We start from the raw sequence: 19,248 nt of genomic DNA on the forward strand, positions 1-19,248 counted from the left end.
TCTGGATATTGCCTAGGTTCAGGTTTGAGGAATACAATGGCTCAATGACATTATCAAGTATGCAGGTTCTTTTCACCTTTCTTCTCTGCCATCCTTGATATTTGTGTTCCATCCTTGATAAGGTACTGCTTCAACTTGGAGTATCATGTCCTCATACAACTACATACTAATGAAGAAGTCCCTTTCTTTTACTTCTTTTTGATGTGAAGAAAATCTTCCCTGACCCCTAGTAGAATTTTCCTAATAGTTAATTGATCTCAGTTGTGTTACATGCCTATTTCTAAGCCAATCATTGGCAAAGGGTAAGGAATTATAACATGTTGGCTTAGATTAATCAAAGGTACTCCTTGGAGCTGGGGAAAGGCTTGACTTCTCGGAAGCACATGGCTATATGATGCCTTTAAAAATTAAGTGAAAGAAAGATGGAGATGGCTTTTGGGTGAGTCAGCAGCATCTGTTTCAGGGTACAGGGAGATAAAAGTTTTAGAATTTTGCATGGCTGAAAATGTCTTAATTTTGTTTGCACACATGAGTAGTTCAGCTGGCTGTAGAATTCTGGACTGGAAATTATTTTTCCTTAGAATTGTAAACACATTGCTCTATTCATTATCTTTTCACTTCTAGTGTTATTTTTGAGAAGTTCAATGCCATTCTGATTTTTGGTCTGGGACTGTTTTTCTTTCTGGAAGGGTTTTGGAGTTTCTATTTATTCACAAGTTTCTGAAATTCTGTGAGTATGCCTTTTGGTATAAGTCTTTTGTTAGTCTTTGTGCTATGCATTCAGCTGGCCCTTCTGTAGTCTAAGAACTTAGTAAGTTCTGGGAAATTTTCTTGTACTGTTTCTTTGAAAAAAGAAAAAATCTCCCTCTATTCTCTCTGTACTTTCTTCCTGGAATTTAATTTGAGTGTAGGATTTCCTGTATCGATCTTCTAGTTTTCTTATCTTTCCTCCCCCTATTTTCCATCTGTCTTTTTGTTCTTTTCTGACAGATTCTTCAACTTCATCTTAACTCTCTTTTACTGAATTTCTGTTTTGCTACCCTATTTTTAATTTTTAAAATTTCTTTCTTGTTCTTTTAATGTTTCATTTTTAGAGCATCCTTTTTACATTTTCTGGATGCAATACCTTTTCCCGTCTCTACAAGGATTTTACTTGGAAGATGTGTGTGTGTGTGTGTGAACATATAAAAAGTTCTCTAACTCTTCTCAGCTACTTATTGTTCCAATTTGGTTTTTGTCTTTTGGTGAAATATCTTCTTTAAAGTATCCAGTGACTCTTCTTCACTTTCTTACATATAAAAGAAAAAAAACACTTTACTCACTTCACTGTCTGCTCATAAGATACATCGTAATAGAGCAGATAGGAATGCCAAAGGCCTAATGACATTATGATGCAGTGCTCCCAGGTGAAGTTGAGAGTAGTCATTGCTAATGCTTATTAAGAGTGTTATTTTATCTAACCCTCATAACTCTGTGATCTATGTATTATTACCATCCTCATTTTGCAGGTGAGGAAACTGATGCTCATAGGGTTATACAATCTGTCCAAGGAGTTGATGAACATGAGCTCTAAATCATAATACCATACCCTCTTAGTAGGTGAAATTTGTCCTTAGCACGGCCCACTTTCCCTCTCTCTCTCCCAGGCCCACCATTGAGTGTTCTTGCTTCCTAATTCTTTGGTGCCCTCATGGTTTCTTAGGTATCCTCACTTTGTCTTGATACCCATTCCTATTATTTTTCAAGATCCTCTGCCTTCCTATATTTCTTCCCCCCCACCTCCCTTTCTCCTCCTCCAACCAAAATGTCAATTTCTTTAATGGTACTATCTCAATCTGGCTTCAGAAGAAAAACAAATATGTCAACATATATATTGACAGATATATTGACATATCTCAGAATGAACACCCACCACTACCATTCCAGTAACTAGCCTTTTAGAGGGGACTGTATTAATTCTAATTAGTTGTGGAGTCAACATAAGTAACACTTCTTGATCCAGCACTGCTCTGTAGGACAATAGAGACAATTGGTCTTGGTCATTGTTCCTAATGTGTTAAATTTTTAGTTGAGAAGACAGTTTGCCAAAACGATAATCATAGTACATCAAGTATTATATGCTACTCTGTGAGATATTGAACACCTTTAAAGATAGTGACTGCTTGACATCATAAAGGCAATTTGACCTTCCAAGTACACTGAAGTTTCAAAGGAAGGTGTGGACTCAGGGCAGCAAGGTCTGCAAGAGATGGTGCCCAGAAAATGCCTAGAGGGATGTGTGTGGAATCTAGAGAAGGGACAAGAATGAGTAACTGGGGTGTCATGAGAGGTGACCTAAGGCTATCCTTACTCAGGTCATCAGAAGAAAAGGGGTCTGTGGCAGGGTGCTCTTTGAAGCAAGGATGAGGAAGATGCAGAAGTGACAGATGATTCAAGGTAAATGTCACACCAGTTGCTCCCAACTTTGGTTCTCAACAGCAACAAAGCTGCAGAAAAAGAGGGCTGCTTCTTCAGAGCATGTCTCTTCTGAACTTTTGAATGTTTTCTAGATGAAAATGCTTTTTTTCAGGCTCTCCAGGTGGCTCAAAGGGTAAAGAATCCATCTGCCAATGCAGGAGATGCAGAAGACACGGGTTCCATCCTTGGGTGGGGAAGATCCCCCAGAGGAGGAAATGACAACCCACTCCAGTATTTTTACCTGGAAAATCCCTTGGACAGAGTCTGGTAGGCTACACCATAGGCTCGCAAAGAGTTCGACAAGACTGCGCATGCACGCACACTTTCTTTTAATATACCTGTAAAATCTGGAAGAAATACGATAAATTAATGTCGTGATTATAAATCAATTAAAGATGTATCAGCTTCAAATTTAATCATGTTTCTTGAACCGAATTCCTCATTAAGAGAGCAGACCTTCAGTCAGTTTTCAAGATTTCAGGATGAACTAGCAGATAGATCTTCATTCAAAACAAACAAATCCCTTTTCGACTTTGATCTTTGACTTTCAAAACCGAGCACCAGCCGCAGATCGAAAAACGCCTTCCAAGCTGGCCTTCCAGACCCTTGCTGCTGGGAGTGGGTCCTGAGTCCGTCTGGGCGCGCGCTCGGAGTCCCGGAGCCTCGGTGTTAGGAGGCACGGATTCGAGGCCGCAGCTCTAGGCGCCGCAAAGACACCGAAGGGTCGCTAAGCCGCAGCCCAACGACCCATGTTGAGCACGCCTGGCCTGTGCGGCTGGGATGTTAACTGTGAGGTGTGTGTTTTGGGAAGAAAGCAGGACAGACGTTTCTCACAGAGCGGCAGGTTTCTCGGGGCGGCCTGCACCCTCAGGTCCAGTGGGAGAGGGCGCGTGGAGAACTGAGCGCGGCCCCACGCGGGCCTCGACGTCCCCGGCCGCAGGGACGCCAGGCAGCCTCTGCACTCATGTGGGGACCCCCCCGAGCGGCCCCCAGCTCATTTTCCACTCCGCTGCTTCCCGGCCGAGCTGTAAACCCAACCTGACGTGGGCTCATTAATTTGGCAGCGACTGGAAGCCTGGGCCAGGGCGGCGCACCCGGGAGGCCTTTGTGCGCTCAGGGTCAGGTCAGAGGGCAACCGAAACACGGCTGAACCCTGCACGCGGCTCCTGGGCGCGGGGCGGCGCGGCCCGAGCCGCTTCCTCCCGCCTGGCCGCCCAGCCAGCGCGCCTTCCGGAGCCCGGGAGCGCGGTGACCCGGGCCCAGCGCAGCGCCGGGCGGAGCTGGGAGCCGGCGCGCCCTGCCCGGCCTCTCTGCTCCAGCCCCGTCCGGGTGTCCTCTGGGAGGGTCTCGGGTGGGCTGGGGCGCCGGCTCCCAGGCTTCTCGCCTCGGAGATTCAGTCCCCTGCCTAGGCGACTCCCTTGAGTCTCCGCGCCCCGCACCACCCCGGAGGCGCCGGCCGGGCCCGGAACGCAGAGCTTGCCGCGGACTCCGGGGAGAGGCCGCCCGGTCCGGGCTCTGCCCCCGAAGCCCTGGGGCCGGGTCCTGTGGCCTCTCCGGAGTTTTCTTGGGGGTTTCGGCCTGGCGCCCCCGAGGCCGGGCTCCGTGTTCTTCACGCACGTGGTGCAGCCCTGGCTTAATCGGCTGGCATCACGGCAGCCTTGTGAGCCTTTGTGTTCTCACTCGAGCGGCCGAGGCGTGCGTGCGGGAGGAGGGACGCACAGGTCCCGGCGGGGAGAGGAGACCGTGGCCCTTCTCGGGGCTCACGGTCTAATTCCCCCGCGTGCTCCTTGGACCCACCAGGCTGGCAAGGGCCTGCCAGATTTCCTTCCCCTCCTCCACTTTTCTCGACGGGGGGGTGGGGGGGGGTGGGGGGGTTAGACTTCGAAACTCTAGAGCCGGGATCACCAAACTGTTCTGCTCTTCCCAAGGGCCTGGAACCCGGTGGCGTGGGGAGTGGAGTCGGGGCTGGGGAGTGGGGGCGGGGCAGAAGGGTGACTCTGTTTTTCACAAGTGACTCCAGCACAGATTAATTCTAGTAAGTTTCTCAAAAACAGATTGGCTTCCTTCTGTGCCTTTAGGTGACTTTTGTGACATTTAGCAGCAAAGAAAACTATTTCCTCTGCCATTCAGAGCTAACCACGTGTAATTGGCCCAGAAGTCTGTTGTATTTTGGGAAACTGTTTGCGATATCCCATCTGTTTTCATCTCGCGGTTCAAACGAGTCTGTGTTTACCCTTCTGTCGGGGAAATTGGTTTACATGCGTAGCAATTTCAGTGCGACACCGAAATATTCCCTTGAACTAACGCTACGGGTCGGACAGGCTTTGTACTGCTAATAACCCTCCATTACGTCTGTCAGGAGACATTTACACAGCCTCTCGGTCGGTCTCCCATAAAGGAAATTTAGATCCTAGGTTTATCTTACTTATTTGAAAACCAATTGGTCTCCGGCAGTGGCCAGAGACGCAGACGCACGGGTCGAAGGAGGCGGCGGGGCAGCCCGGGAGCAATCGGGTCGCGGTGGGCAAAGCTCTGACGTGTTCTGACTTTTGTGGGGTGGGCTAGGCTACGCTGACACTGAACGACCCCCGCAGCAGCTCCCTCCCTGCACCCCGCAGACTCGTTTGCGACTCTTTTCTGCATACGGCGATCCGCAGCTTCCCGCCCAGCTCCCGGCTTGTTTCGCGGATTGAGGCTGGGTTGGAGGCGTAGGCGGCTCAAGCCGCCTAGTCCTTTGGGGAGCCGCGGGAGATGGTTCGGGGCTCCCAGGAGGAACACGGTTTCTTCCCAGGGCCGGGGCGAGAAAAGGGATCCAGTCAATGGAGCGTGAAGCGCCGGCCGGCACTGGTGCGGGTGGGTGGCGGTCTCGTGGTTTAGACCCGCCGGAGGCCGTGAGGTGGCCTAGTAACAAGCTCCGCAGCCCGGGAGAGTGCGCTGGAGTCGCGCCCCGGCTGTCCTGGGGCTGAGTAATTGGAGAAATTGCTCTGAAGTAGTGTCGGCTGCCTTGGCTGAGAGGCCCGTAATCAGCCCTTGGCATGTGTGCAAATGCTGATTTTGCGGGTGTTACTTAATCCACGCTGGCGGTGAAAAGCCTCGGGTTGGTGGCAGGCTCACCTCCCAGCGCCAGGCTTCTTCTCGGTCTGGCCTGAAGAGCAGGACGTCGGGTGCGGTGACCGGGTGAGAGTGTGAGTCCGACGTTGGGGCTTCTTTGGCCCATGGATTGAGGACTGAAAAAGGAATGTGAAAACGAAGCTGTTGACAGACTCTGCCGCCTTTATTTGGGCGATTGTCCCAGTGTCCTGGTAGAAATTAGCCATTTCCTCTGCAGCCCATGCTAACTTACTCTTTCAAGGGGAGGACTAGTTGTTACACGAAAAAAACGGTAGTGATTTACACACAGTACAAAATGTGACTGAGGTCGACTTGAAGAAGGTACTAGAGGAGCAACATCCATTGATCATTTAAACTTCCGTACCAGAGAGTCTGTGGAAGGCCATAAGATCAATGAAGGGCTCCTCTACAAAGGAAGACCCAAATTTTAGTCCTAGGGGTTAAAGAGATCTTTGGTAATTCCATTAGGGTGGAGGCCCTCTCCTGGGTAAATGCAGATAAGGCCAGAACCCATGTCTCCACAGATAAAGTGTCCATCTTTTCCAAAGTTGGAAGGAAAAAGCTCCCACACAACCTTCATGAAACCAGCCCCCAGTTTCCTCTACTACCCTCGATTCCTTGTCATTTGACTTACTATTAAACTGGCAATGAGTAATTTTAAAAAGGAAGATATTCTGGGAGAAAATGAATGAAAATTCCAACCCACTTCATCCCTTAAATTTCAAAAGGCAAAATAATCCATTAACTCATGACTGTGCTTCTCCCCACCCCCTCCAACAAAGGAGTGAGAACTTAAATTTATGCAACAACTTGGCTTTGGTCTCAATTATAAGGGGCAGGCTCTCTTTTCAGATCCTTGAGCATTTTATTTTGTGGCCTTTCCAATACTTTCTACTGAAAACAAATCTACAGAGGATGTGAAAGGATCTGAGGTAGTTTTAGTCAATTGGTGAAGACAATTGGAAGGTTTGCCCAGAAAAGTAATAATTTTAAGCTTAAAATTATACTTTTTTATTCATAGTTAGCATAGCCACAAAGTGTGAAGAAAGAAAGACAACAGAATTATCTCAGAGTATAGTAAAGACAAGGTGTTAGTTTAATAAGGTTTCTTTGTAGAGGCTGACTCTGCCTTATTGTCATTCTTGATATTTGCTTTCCTTTGTCTGCCTTACACATCTAGTACAGCTGACAAAACTGACACCAAGGAGAGTCCTCACACAGTTTGCTTTTGAGAGGCTGCTATTTGCTTAGCACTAGCAATAATGAATGGAGGAGCCTGGTAGGCTGCAGTCCATGGGGTCGCTAGGAGCTGGACACGACTGAGCGACTTCACTTTATTTTTTCACTTTTATGCATTGGAGAAGGAAATGGCAACCCACTCCAGTGTTCTTGCCTGGAGAATCCCAGGGACAGGGGAGCCTGGTGGGCTGCCGTCTATGGGGTCACACAGAGTTGGACACGACTGAAGCGACTTAGCAGCAGCAGCAGCAGCAATAATGAAGGATATGAAAAGAACAGATGTGTTCCCTCCCCTTTTGGAACCTCTGATTTGCTTAGGGAGAAAAGACTTAGAAAATTTAGGATATTTATGTCCCTTAAAGAGATAGGAAGGGCTGTATAGTATTGCTGAGGGGACAAAGTGAGAAGAGCAGCAGTTAGAACATGAAGAACTGCGCAGTTCACAGGAATCTCTTCCGGGTCACCCAAGTGGTCCGCAGGTCATGTTGGAGACAGAACTGGATGAGTAGATTGGGAAGCTAGTATCCAGATGGGGCCTGGCTCAGCTTTGCACTTCTCCCCCTGACCCTTCTGCACCTGCAGTGGGCACTGGAAACAGCTGAAGGACAGATCTAGAATTCATGGTGTGTGTCTGCCTTTGCAGGGGTGAGGTGGACAGGGAAAGGCCAAATACATTATCTGATCATTCTTTATCTGTGGGGATGTTGCTGCTGCTGCTGCTGCTAAGTCGCTTCAGTCGTGTCCGACTCTGTGCAACCCCACAGATGGCAGCCCACCAGGCTCCTCCGTCCATGGGATTCTCCAGGCAAGAGTACTGAGTGGGTTGCCATTGCCTTCTCCAGTGGGGATGTTAGGGAGCTCCATTTGCTAGCTATTGACCCAGAGCCACTTACCTTGCTACCCATGGCTAGGATGCCCAAATGTAACCTCAGGAAAAGAACCTAACTGAATTATGAGCTGAAAAAGTCATGTGGCTTTTTTTCCCCCCTGCCAGGATCTCAGCAGCTGTGTTGACAAACATGCCCCAACAAGACTGCCACCATCACAGGATGAGTCTAAAGGACTTAATTGCCTGTGAGTAATTTACAGAAAGTACTTGAAATTTGGTATGTGATTAGAAAGAATAATCACAGTGGCACATCAATTGCATTTCTAATCATTTTAGAGACCATATTTACCTGGTTGGTGTTTGAAAGCAAAATAATTTTCTCTGCTTGAGAAACATGTTTGATTCTGTTCCTCCACATGCTTTTATTTGGGAGAGTTAAAACACATCCGGAGAGAGTTGCTGTTTTGATTCTGCTCCCCCATCCCCCTCCCCTGCCACCCTCCACCAAAACCTACACTTTGTCTGGTTTGATTTTTCAGACCACACACACAGAGGACCGAATGGTCCATACGTGATCGTAGTCTTATCAGTTCTATAGTTGGCAGAGGATTTGATCTTTGGCCGCTTGCCTCTTCATGTTATTGCTCGGTGGGAAGAGGTGCCCCGTCCCTTAATAATATGGGATGTTGTAGGATGACCCTCATGGCCCCTCAGCTCTGTCATTTAAAACACAGCTAGTTTAAGTCCAGTTGGTCTAAAACCTGCTTTCTTCGGATCTTGCCCAAGATTTTAACCATAATCATCTGCAATGAGCCTATGCTGTCAGATCTACCAACCTGTGCTGTGCCAGAAGGCTGGGGCCCAGGCTGTGGTCAGCCCAAGGCCTGGAAGAGCCTGGAGGAGCCCTCTGGGTGACATACCTTTTGGCACTTCCCTAATCACCCCATTTTGCCCTCCTCATCTGAGGGCTAAAAGCCCCACTTGCCCCTAAAATATCTGAAACAAAATACACATTTAGAAACTTTTGTTCACCTGTAAGTGGTTAAATTTTTTCCCATGAATGAAATCATCAAGTACTTAGTTTTTATTTCCTACTTGAATGGCTATTCATGGGTGCATGGAAATCTTGCCCAGCACACAGAGCATTTAGCAGTCAGTTTCTTCTCTTTTGGAAAACCACCTGTGCAGGTTTTCAGAGATGAGCAGGGAGACCCAAGCCAGTTCCTGTGCAGCCAGTGAGGCCCCAGCTGGTGGACGCCAGGCTCCTGGCAGAGCAGTGGGTGAGGCAGGTAGAGGCAGTGGACGGGGAGGGGGAGGAAGATTGCTATGTGATCTAGAAAGTCTAGTTTCTGATGTTTCTCAGCTGGTTCTGACTGTGATATCCTAAAGATGGTAGCCCTTCAGATGCGGTAAAGATTATAGGTATCGGGTGAAAAAGAACAAGAAGGCCACTTAAAAAAAACAACTCAAAAATAAAAAAATGATCATGATTGTTTTGATTCTAGTAAAGCAACAATCATATGTAAATAAGATATAGTTATTCCTAACACATATATGTTTATTTTTCCATCTATATTTCTTCCCTCTAGATACCCAAATAAAATACAAAATCAAAGTCAGCACTTACCATTTATCATATCAGTTCTGTATACTGAGTTTTCCTTAAAATGTACAGAATTTTTATTCTATGGACTTCTTTTGGGGCATAAAACTCACTTTACATTCTGAAAAACACTTTAAGTTGTTTCTTTAGCCAAGTTAGCTTTGCCCGTTTTATTAATTGCACTTTTATACATTTGTTTATTTTTGTGATTTATAAAAATGTCCTCATCATTTTAATAGTCACCCCTGGGTGCATAGGCAATGGTTTAGAAAACTTCCAAAATATGGTAATACTACTATAGCAAAACACCATTACAGCAACAAAAAGCACAAACCCACTGAACATGAGCCCAGAACAACATTCCTCCAACTATCTGGGGAAAATAAACCAAAAAGAGCTATCTTTCATCATGCCTGAAAGGTCAACTAACCAGGGCTCTCAGGAGAACAGAGGAATGGTATTTTACAGAGGAGGGCCCCTTATGGAAGACCCTCTGCTTCCAGCTCCCTAGAAATGCACTGCAGGGTGGGGTGTGGAGGCTGAGCTCATTCCAAAAGCTCAGGAAGGAAGCAACGGAGAGCCTGTCCTACCTCCTGTGGATATCTGGGGCTGCATGGGTGAACAGTCACATGTGGTCCATTAGAGCTGATGACCACTCTTGTTCCAGGTGCTGAGGTGTGAGCTCATTTTTTTTTTTTTTTTAGTTATTGTTATTTAGGGCTGCTGCTGCTGCTGCTAAGTCGCTTCAGTCGTGTCCGACTCTGTGCGACCCCATAGACGGAAGCCCACCAGGCTCCCCCGTCCCTGGGACTCTCCAGGCAAGAACACTGGAGTGGGTTGCCATTTCCTTCTCCAGTGCATGAAAGTGAGAAGTGAAAGTGAAGTCGCTCAGTCGTATCCGACTCTTCACGACCCCATGGACTGCAGCCTACCAGGCTCCTCCATCCATGAGATTTTCCAGGCAAGAGTACTGGAGTGGGGTGCCATTGCCTTCTCCATATTTAGGGCTAATAAAGGGCTAAAGGAAGGATTCTTCCTTTGTGTTGCAGTATCATGATACAGAGATGGATTTTGAGTCCCGGCTGTGATTTTTTTGAGTTTTTATTTTATATTGGAGTACAGTTAACACTGTTGTGTTAATTTCAGGTGTACAACAAAGTGATTCAGTTATCCATACAGATGTATCTATTCTTTTTCAAATTCTTTTCCCAATTAGGTTGTTACAGGATATTTAACAGAGTTCCCCGTGGTATACAGTAGGTCCTTGTTGATGTCCATTTTAAATACAGCAGTGTGCACATGTCAATCCCAAACTCCCTAACTATCCCTCCCTCCCTTCCCCTCTGGTAACCATAAGTTCATTCTCTAAGTCTGTGAATCTGTTTTGTAAATAAGTTCATTTTTATCATTTTTTAAGATTCTTCATATAAACAATGTCATACAATATTTCTCTTTCTCTGTCTAACTTATTTCACTCAGTAGGAAAATCTCTAGGTCCATCCATGCATTGCTGTTTCCCCAGCCAAGACATGGAAGCAACCTAAATACCCATTGACAGAGGAATGGATAAAGAACATGTGGTACATGTATACAATGGAATATAACTCAGCCACAAAAAGAATGAAATAATGTCATTTGCAGCACCCAGCTGTGATATTTACTAGATGTTTGATCTTGGGTACATCACAAAGTTTTTCTTGGATTTTTAAGTATGTCTCAATGTTAGAGACAATAGTGACGATGGCTTATCAGAGTCGATAAGAAAATTAAATGAAATAACCTGTGTGAAAGTACTAGAGTCATATATTGAAAGTGCTCTTTACGAGACTGTACTGCTACCCAAATTTCTTCCTGAGTCTCAGTCATCTGGACTCTCTATTTGTCTTTACTTACATGTAGCCAGCCTTTGCTGTTGTGAACTGGATCTCAGCAATTGCCTGAAGAATCCAGAGAAGGGAAGGGTAGCCAGTCCGAGAAAATGGCCCCACGTTGCACTGCGTCTGACAGCACTAGGCGTGCAAATAAAAACCGAGTCACTTGGGGTGCAACACAGATTCTGGCAGAGCCTGGAGTGAAAGAAAATGCAGTGGGGCCTAAGGAAAGATGGAGGGGACTAGAGGATGTTCAGCTAACTTTTGCAAGCCGTGTGGGGAAGCAGTGTGGGGTCTTCATTTTTCACTAGTGATTTTTCACCACCTCAGCTCTTCTATTTGTGTTTTCCCTCTTTCTACTGCTTCTTGAGTGTGACTGAGGGGTTCTTCTGAGTTCTGTAGACCTTCAGGTGATCTTGCATTAATCAGACCAGGGATGCTCTTGGTTGGGATGAACCCATGGGTGATGGACTCACTGGACAATGCTTGATTTCTGGTTTTTATGAAATCAACAAGAAATGAAACATGGAGCATAAAATATTAAATGCCCTGTTGGTTTCTAGTTAATCCAATAATCTCATTCTTCATGCTACTATAGATCCAGAATGATACTATCATTATTTGAAGAGATGGAGAATAAATACTAACACCTTCCCAAAACATTGCAGGGCTCTGCAGTTTCCTCTGAAACCTCTTTTCCCTTTGTGGACGGACTTGAACTTGACAGACCATGGAGTGTCATTGAGCATGCCCACTTTCATAGCAGTCTGAGCTTCATAGGCCTTGAACTTATGGCATCCCTTCATGGTGGACATGGCAGAAAGTGTCGGACATGCCATTTTAGACTGAGCTCTGATCTCCAGACTGTGAGTCGTGTAATTCATATCCTCCATGTAGCTTTGCCATTGACAGTTATTAGCCAGAAGTGTTGCTGCCAACACAAGTTTTGAGTAGATTGTGGTATAAACAGATTTCCTCTTTACACATTCTAATCAGTGCAGAAGGATTGTTTTTATTGAAACCGTATCTCAGCCTGTTTCTCCACACATGTAGGCACACATGTACAGAGTTTAAATTGTATTTATGGTTGGTAAATGTTCTAATTATGGAGCTGCATGTGTTCAGAGGGGAAAATTAAATCAGTGAACACGGGAGGCCAGGATGCCCTTCCTGGCCTGGTTTAGGTTCTTTATGGTTTTAGGCTTTGAGAAATCAATGCTGTGAAGCGGTGGGTGACAATCCAGGAAGACATTTGATTCCTGACTGATTTACACTGTTATCTATAGATTCTTTTTTTCTTGATGAGGTGGAATCTGATTCCTTATTGCTTGTGTCTTCTTAATGTGTCACAGAGCAGTTTCCAAAAAGCTATTCTTCTGGAAAATGTCTTGGTCCTCTTTTTCCATATTAGAGTACATGAAATGCTAACATAGAAGAGGGATGTAATTGACGTTGTGCCCACTAACGCCTTCCCACACGACTGCCATGACGATGACAGTGAGTGGATTACTAGTCACCAAGCAGTGCCCAGTCTTTGGAACTCACCTAAGGAGAGATGTGGACATCTTCCCCAGTGCCACTAAGAATGCGGTCCTAACTTTAGCAGGCCAGTGTGCGCTACAGCGTTTTGAAAGTAGCTGCTGCCACTGCTGTAGAGTTAGCTAAAGGATGTTGTAGTTTGCAAAAATGGGCAAAATATGCACTCCAAGGATACGTAGAACATAATCTAGCCAGCTCTACTCAACCACAGAAATTCTGCTGCTTCGGGCAAAATGCCTTCCTGGTGTAAGTTCGAGCTGACAGATTACTGAGGGAAATTTTTGTCTCACCTACACTCCCAGATTATTCAGCTCACTTTTATTATTATTTTTTTAAACACACCACTCAACCCTCCATGCAGACTGTGTGGTATAGACCTGGCACCCTAAACTGAATAATCTCCTTGGTGACGGCCGAAAAGTAAAGGCATCTGTGGCAGTCGGATGGGGTGCCTCAGGTTGGTTCCAGATGTCAAGCTGATTAATGCTAGTCAGGGCTGCCAGCAGCTAGGCCTCGTGAGTGCACAGATCCTGGCGGTTGTGGCATCAGTGGGTAGAGATGTATGCTCATGTACTGAACACACGCCAGTCCTTCTGTAACAGCTCAATAGAATGCCCAGAGGATCATGGATTCTTCCAGCATGTGAACTCCAACACATCAAACTTTTCAGCCATTTTCAAGTTTACTAACCTAGCGGGTTTGTTCCCTTAAATTAACATCAGTATTTCTATGCTAAGAAGTCCAATCTAGGAAGGCCCTAGTGGGAGAAGCCCAAGATAAAGTTTGGATTTTTGTGACAAAAAAGCAATATATTTCTATGATACTTCCAATTTTCCAAAGCATCGTTGTATTCACCTCCTTTCTCACTTGTAGCTTTAATCCCTGTGAAGAAGGCTGAGATAGGTGTAATCATGTAAGTGATCCAGGGTTTGTGTATTGACATACTCTGTGGATATAAGGTGTTATTGACTTTCCCCATCTGCATGAGCCCTGTGAGATGGATGAAAGGTCTACTGAAGGTCATGCAGTTTCATCAGCACGAGAACTGACCCACCACCCTGCTTAAATCAGTGTTTCTCAAAGTGTGGTCCCTGGACTAGTAGCATCAGCATTATCCCAAACATAGTGGGTCAGGACCTCTAGAAGTAGGCCCAGCAATGTATTAACAGAAGCCCTTGAGGTTATCCTACTGCACACTCAAGACTGAGAACCTTGGGCTTGTATCACTAGTTCCCAGCTCAGGTTTCTTGGACTCCAGAGCTCAGTGGACATAATGATCAAACCCCATAAGTGCTCTTCAAAACTGCATGAAACTTAATGAATGAAAATCATACTTTAAAAAAACTGTATATTTTACTACACAGGGCGGATACATGAATGTTGGGAAAGGACACTGATTATTCATCAATGCCATTTGGTATCCTTTCATACATGCAGTCACTCATTTAATCATTTATAGGTTATCTAATATGCTCTGTGCTAGATACTGAGAGATTCAAAGACGGTATAGTCCCTACTCTTTTTTTTTTCTTTCTTTTTTACTTTTTAAATTATGAAAGTATGATGACACATTTACAGGAGACTTGGAAAATACAGAACAAAGTTACATATAGTTCCACTATATATTACAATTATTTTTTAAATAATTAAATATTTTTAGTTGGAATTTCAGTATCAAACTCTCAGAAATTAATAGAATGAATAGACAGAAATGTAGGATATAGTAGACCTGAAAAGTAATGAACCAATTCAACATAATTAAGATTTATACAATTTTCACGTAAGAGGGAGATACAGATTCTATTCAAATTCCCATAGACTATAAATGTGGAGATACTGTGGTCCCTACTTTTGAGATAACATAAGCTTGTAAACAAATTATTGCAATACAATATACTAAGTACCAAAAGGCACATTAAATAGTACTGTTGTAGAAAAAAAAAATCTTCTGAACTTGGGGGAAATAATCTTCAGACTTGGCCACGTTACTGTTACTTTGTTACTTTAGGGCTTTGTGCTTGAACTTGGACAGTTGAGACGGGGAGAGATGGGATGGCAAGACAGCTCCCTCTTGATTCCCAACCACTCAGCTGAGAACTGACAGAAACACGAACCCACCTCTGGGTTCTGGGTTTGCCTTCTTCTTGGAACTTCCTTTGTTTCCTGGGCTATAGCATTTCTGATTATGAGGAGTACAGAGGGAGTGTTTGGAACAGGGTCACAAAGGCTCTGTTAATAAGGAGAACTTGAAAAGGAGACCTGCAACATATTTCTATAGACTTACCTCATCTTTTATTATAATAGGCAGTTACTGAAAAGGTACTTCTCTGTTTAACCAAGGACTTGAAACCAAACGAAATGTCCTCTTGATTCAGAGTCTGCTTGAACATTTCAGTTTTCAGTACAATTACTTTGGAAAATAATAGGTTTAATTTCAGTTCAATTGTTTCACAGGCCTTTGTCTTAAAAAAAAAAATCTGTGATTATGTGGTGGGGAAAAAAATACTCTGGGTTCATTTTGCTTTCAAATTATAGTGAGGTTTGTTCCTATTTGTCAGTTTCTTGGTTCTAGAATCGTAAGCCTAAGCAGATGCAGGGCCCACCTCTGTGCTTCATCTCAAGTTTACTTTCTGTCTGTAATTCTACTTCTAAATGTCTGTATGCATGAAGTATATCCAGCATAACTAAAACAAGAGGGAAGGGAAGGGGCAGGGCAGAGATGTTAATACCGGGAAACTTGATATGTAACAACTGAAACTTACATGGAGAACATTAGCAATGGCTTTCTTCTGGTGGGGGAGTGCTTCTGGTTCTAAATGAGGTGTTAGTGTTTGTGGGGTGATAACCTTGTCCCACTGAATTATGATGAGAAAACAACCCAGTTGCCTACAGAGCCAAAAACAAATCTCAGAACTGCTTAACTCATCCGTCAAACAAATAGTATTTTAGGAAATGCAGGACAGAGAAAAATGCACAAAAGAAAAGGAGATTTATTTATTTGTACAAAAGTAGAACGACAGGCGTTTGAGTGGATCCAAATAGCATTTAGGGAGGAAAAAAAAAAAATGTGATTCATTGCCAGCTATTAAATCTTGTTTATCCTTCTTTAAACTAACCAGAAACACATTTTGGGAAAACGCTAGTTAACAGTTTAAGCATTGACAGCCTCCTGTTGTGCCGCTTTGGCTTCCCTGCCTTCCAAGGGAAGACGATGGGGTGAAGCTGTGAGCCTTGTTTCCTAAGCCCGTGGCAAGGGACGAATTCCAGTCCTGCCTGTGATGCTCGCCCTCAGACTCTGAGAGAATTCTGTCAGTTTCCTCAAAGAGGAATGCTTGCCTCACGGTGAGGGCAGGAAGGTCTGTGTTTACATGATAGTTTCAGATGAAACACCCTGAAGGACACAAGACATTAATCAAAGACACAATGACTGATGAAGTCATGTGTCCTTTAGAAACTGCCATTTCCCCGGTAGCCAGTCGTTATTACAGTGTCTCCCAGACCAACAGCTGAACTCACCAAAGCTGGCTCCAGACACAGCTCTGTGATCGAAATTCTTCCCAGCACTTGACAAGGATATGTAAAGTTTGCTGAAATCCCACGACCCCCAGGTAGGAGAAGGCCCCTCAGCTTGCAATATATGTGGTGGGGGCCCCTTCCAGCCCTGCCCTGCCTTCTTCCTTCTACAGGGCTGCAAGGGAGTAGCCATCTATGGCTGCTTCTGCTGCCCTATCCCCTCTCCAGCACCCCTTTTTTAAATGTATTAGTATAATTATTTCAGAGAAGGCAATGGCACCCCACTCCAGTACTCTTGCCTGGAAAATCCCATGGATGGAGGAGGCTGGTAGGCTGTAGTCCATGGGGTTGCGAAGAATCGGACATGACTTCACTTTCACTTTTTCACTTTCATGCATTGGAGAAGGAAATGGCAACCCACTCCAGTGTTCTTGCCTGGAAAGTTCCAGGGGCAGGAGAGCCTGGTGGGCTGATGTCTATGGGGACACACAGAGTCAGACACGACTGAAGTGACTTAGCAGTAGCAGCAGCAGCAGTATAATTATTTGGATTTTCGATGCCCTTAGAATTTAAAGGGGCTGTACCCACCATAGACTGTAGGGATTAACTTAATCAATTATAAAAATATGCACATTTTGGGGGAAAAGCCACTACTATCTTTTTGCAGTCCAAGCAAATCATTCTGCCACCATGGTTATCAGGATTTGTAGTCTTCATACTATCTAGAAAGGTGACTCTGTGAGTTTAAGACCACAAAGAAAGGCCCAACTGGACTCATTGGATCCAAACAACTCCGTTCCTCTTCCCACTGCAGCAGTCTAGGCAGAAGGAAGATTCACACAGTGATTTGCTGACCTTCATGCCTAGAGCACTCGTGGAAGGAACATGCTGTTTGCCCTTGGTGGTCGCCTTCTCTCCTTTTTCCTCATAACCTTCAACTGTTCTCCTTCGCCCAACACATCACATTCCCTCATGTATTTCTATTAATACTATAAATTCCTTGAGGACACAACTTATTTGTTTTTGTACTGTCTTCTCTTAGCAGAGCACGTACCACATAAACTTAGGCATTGAAAAAGAGTGGTCAAAATGTTTTTCTCACAAGTATATAGGGCCTTCTCACCTGCCAGCATCATGAGCCACCTAGGCAGGATCTGGAATTCCAGTTGAGCTATTTCAAATCCTGAAAGATGATGCTGTGAAAGTGTTGCACGCAATATGCCAGCAAATTTGGAAAACTCAGCAGTGGCCACAAGACTGGAAAAGGTCAGTTTTCATTCCAATCCCAAAGAAAGGCAATACCAAAGAATGTTTAAACTACCACACAATTGCACTCATCTCACATGCTAGTAAAGTAATGCTGAAAATTCTCCAAGCCAGACTTCAGCAATATGTGAACCGTGAACTTCCAGATGTTTAAACTGGATTTAGAAAAGGCAGAGGATCAAATTGCCAACATCCATTGGATCATCAAAAAACAAGAGAGTTCCAGAAAAACATCTACTTCTGCTTTATTGACTATGCCAAAGCCTTTGACTGTGTGGATCACAGCAAACTGTGGAAAATTCTGAAAGAGATGGGAATACCAGACCACCTGACCTGCCTCCTGAGAAATCTGTATGCAGGTCAAGAAGCCACAGTTAGAACTGGACATGGAACAACAGACTGGTTCCAAATCGGGAAAGGAGTATGTCAAGGCTCTTTTTTGTCACCCTGCTTATTTAACTTATATGCAGAGTACATCATATGAAATGCTAGGCTGGATGAAGCACATGCTGGAATCAAGATTGCCGGGAGAAATATCAATAACCTCAGATATGTAGATGACACCACCCTTATGGCAGAAAGCGAAGAACTAAAGAGCCTCTTGATGAAAGTGAAAGAGGAGAGTGAAAAAGCTGACTTAAAACTCAACATTCAGGAAACTAAGATCATGGCATCTGGTCCCATCACTTCATGGCAAATAGATGGGGAAACAATGGGAACAGTGAGAGATTTTATTTTCTTGGGCCCCCAAAATCATTGCAGATGGTCACTGAAGCCATGAAATTAAAAGATGCTTGCTCTTTGGAAGAAAAATTATGACCAACCTAGACAGCAGATTAAAAAGGAGAGACATTACTTTGCCAACAAAGGTCTGTCTAGTCAAGGCTATGATTTTTCCAGTAGTCATGTATGGATGTGAGAGTTGGAATATAAAGAAAGCTGAGCCAAAGAATTGATGCTTTTGAACTGTGATTCTTGGGAGGCCCTTGGACTGCAAGGAGATCCGATCAGTCCATCCTAAAGGAAATCAATCCTGAAATTCATTGGAAGGACTGATGCTGAAGCTGAAGCTCTGATACTTTGGCTACCTGATGCGAAGAACTGACTCATTTGAAAAGACCCTGATGCTGGGAAAGATTGAAGGCAGGAGGAGAAGGGGATGACAGAGGATAAGATGATTGGATGGCATCACCAACTCAATGGACATGAGTTTGAGTAAGCTCCGGGAGTTGACGATGGACAGGGAAGCCTGGTGTGTAGCAGTCCATGGGGTCGCAAAGAGTCTGACACAATTGAGTGACTGAACTGAACTGAGGCAGGATCTGCACAGATTCAAGGTGGTAAGACACACTTCCCCCCAGATAGCTGCCCAGTACCTAGTATTTGGATGAGTCTTCTTTTTTCATTTTAATTAACTCTAGAAACAACATTTCAACCTTTTCCACCACTATCACCATCCCATCACAAGAACAAAAAAGCGTCTCTCATCATCATCCTGTGGGTTTCCTGAGCATCTACATTTTGAAGATGAGAATCCATCTGAACTATTACAACAGTACCTACAGAATTTCTTGGATGAAAGGAACAACATAAAATATCTTGAGAGGTCAGAGGAAGACAAACTTCGATTGGAAGAAAGGTGTGCATTCTCTTCCAGCTGTTTGGCAGTTGACAGAGGGAATGAAGACAAAGGTATAGAAAGGAATGAAGAGCGTCATGGAATGAAGGAAAATATGGGCAGGAGATGGACCAGGCAGAGTGTTAGCAGGGGGGTCCAGCCTCGTAGATCTCTGGCTTTCATTGCAGAACACAATGATAAA

The sequence above is a fragment of the Bos indicus x Bos taurus genome, chromosome 20 (genome assembly GCF_003369695.1).
Source record: "Bos indicus x Bos taurus breed Angus x Brahman F1 hybrid chromosome 20, Bos_hybrid_MaternalHap_v2.0, whole genome shotgun sequence".
NCBI classification, from domain to species: domain Eukaryota; kingdom Metazoa; phylum Chordata; class Mammalia; order Artiodactyla; family Bovidae; genus Bos; species Bos indicus x Bos taurus.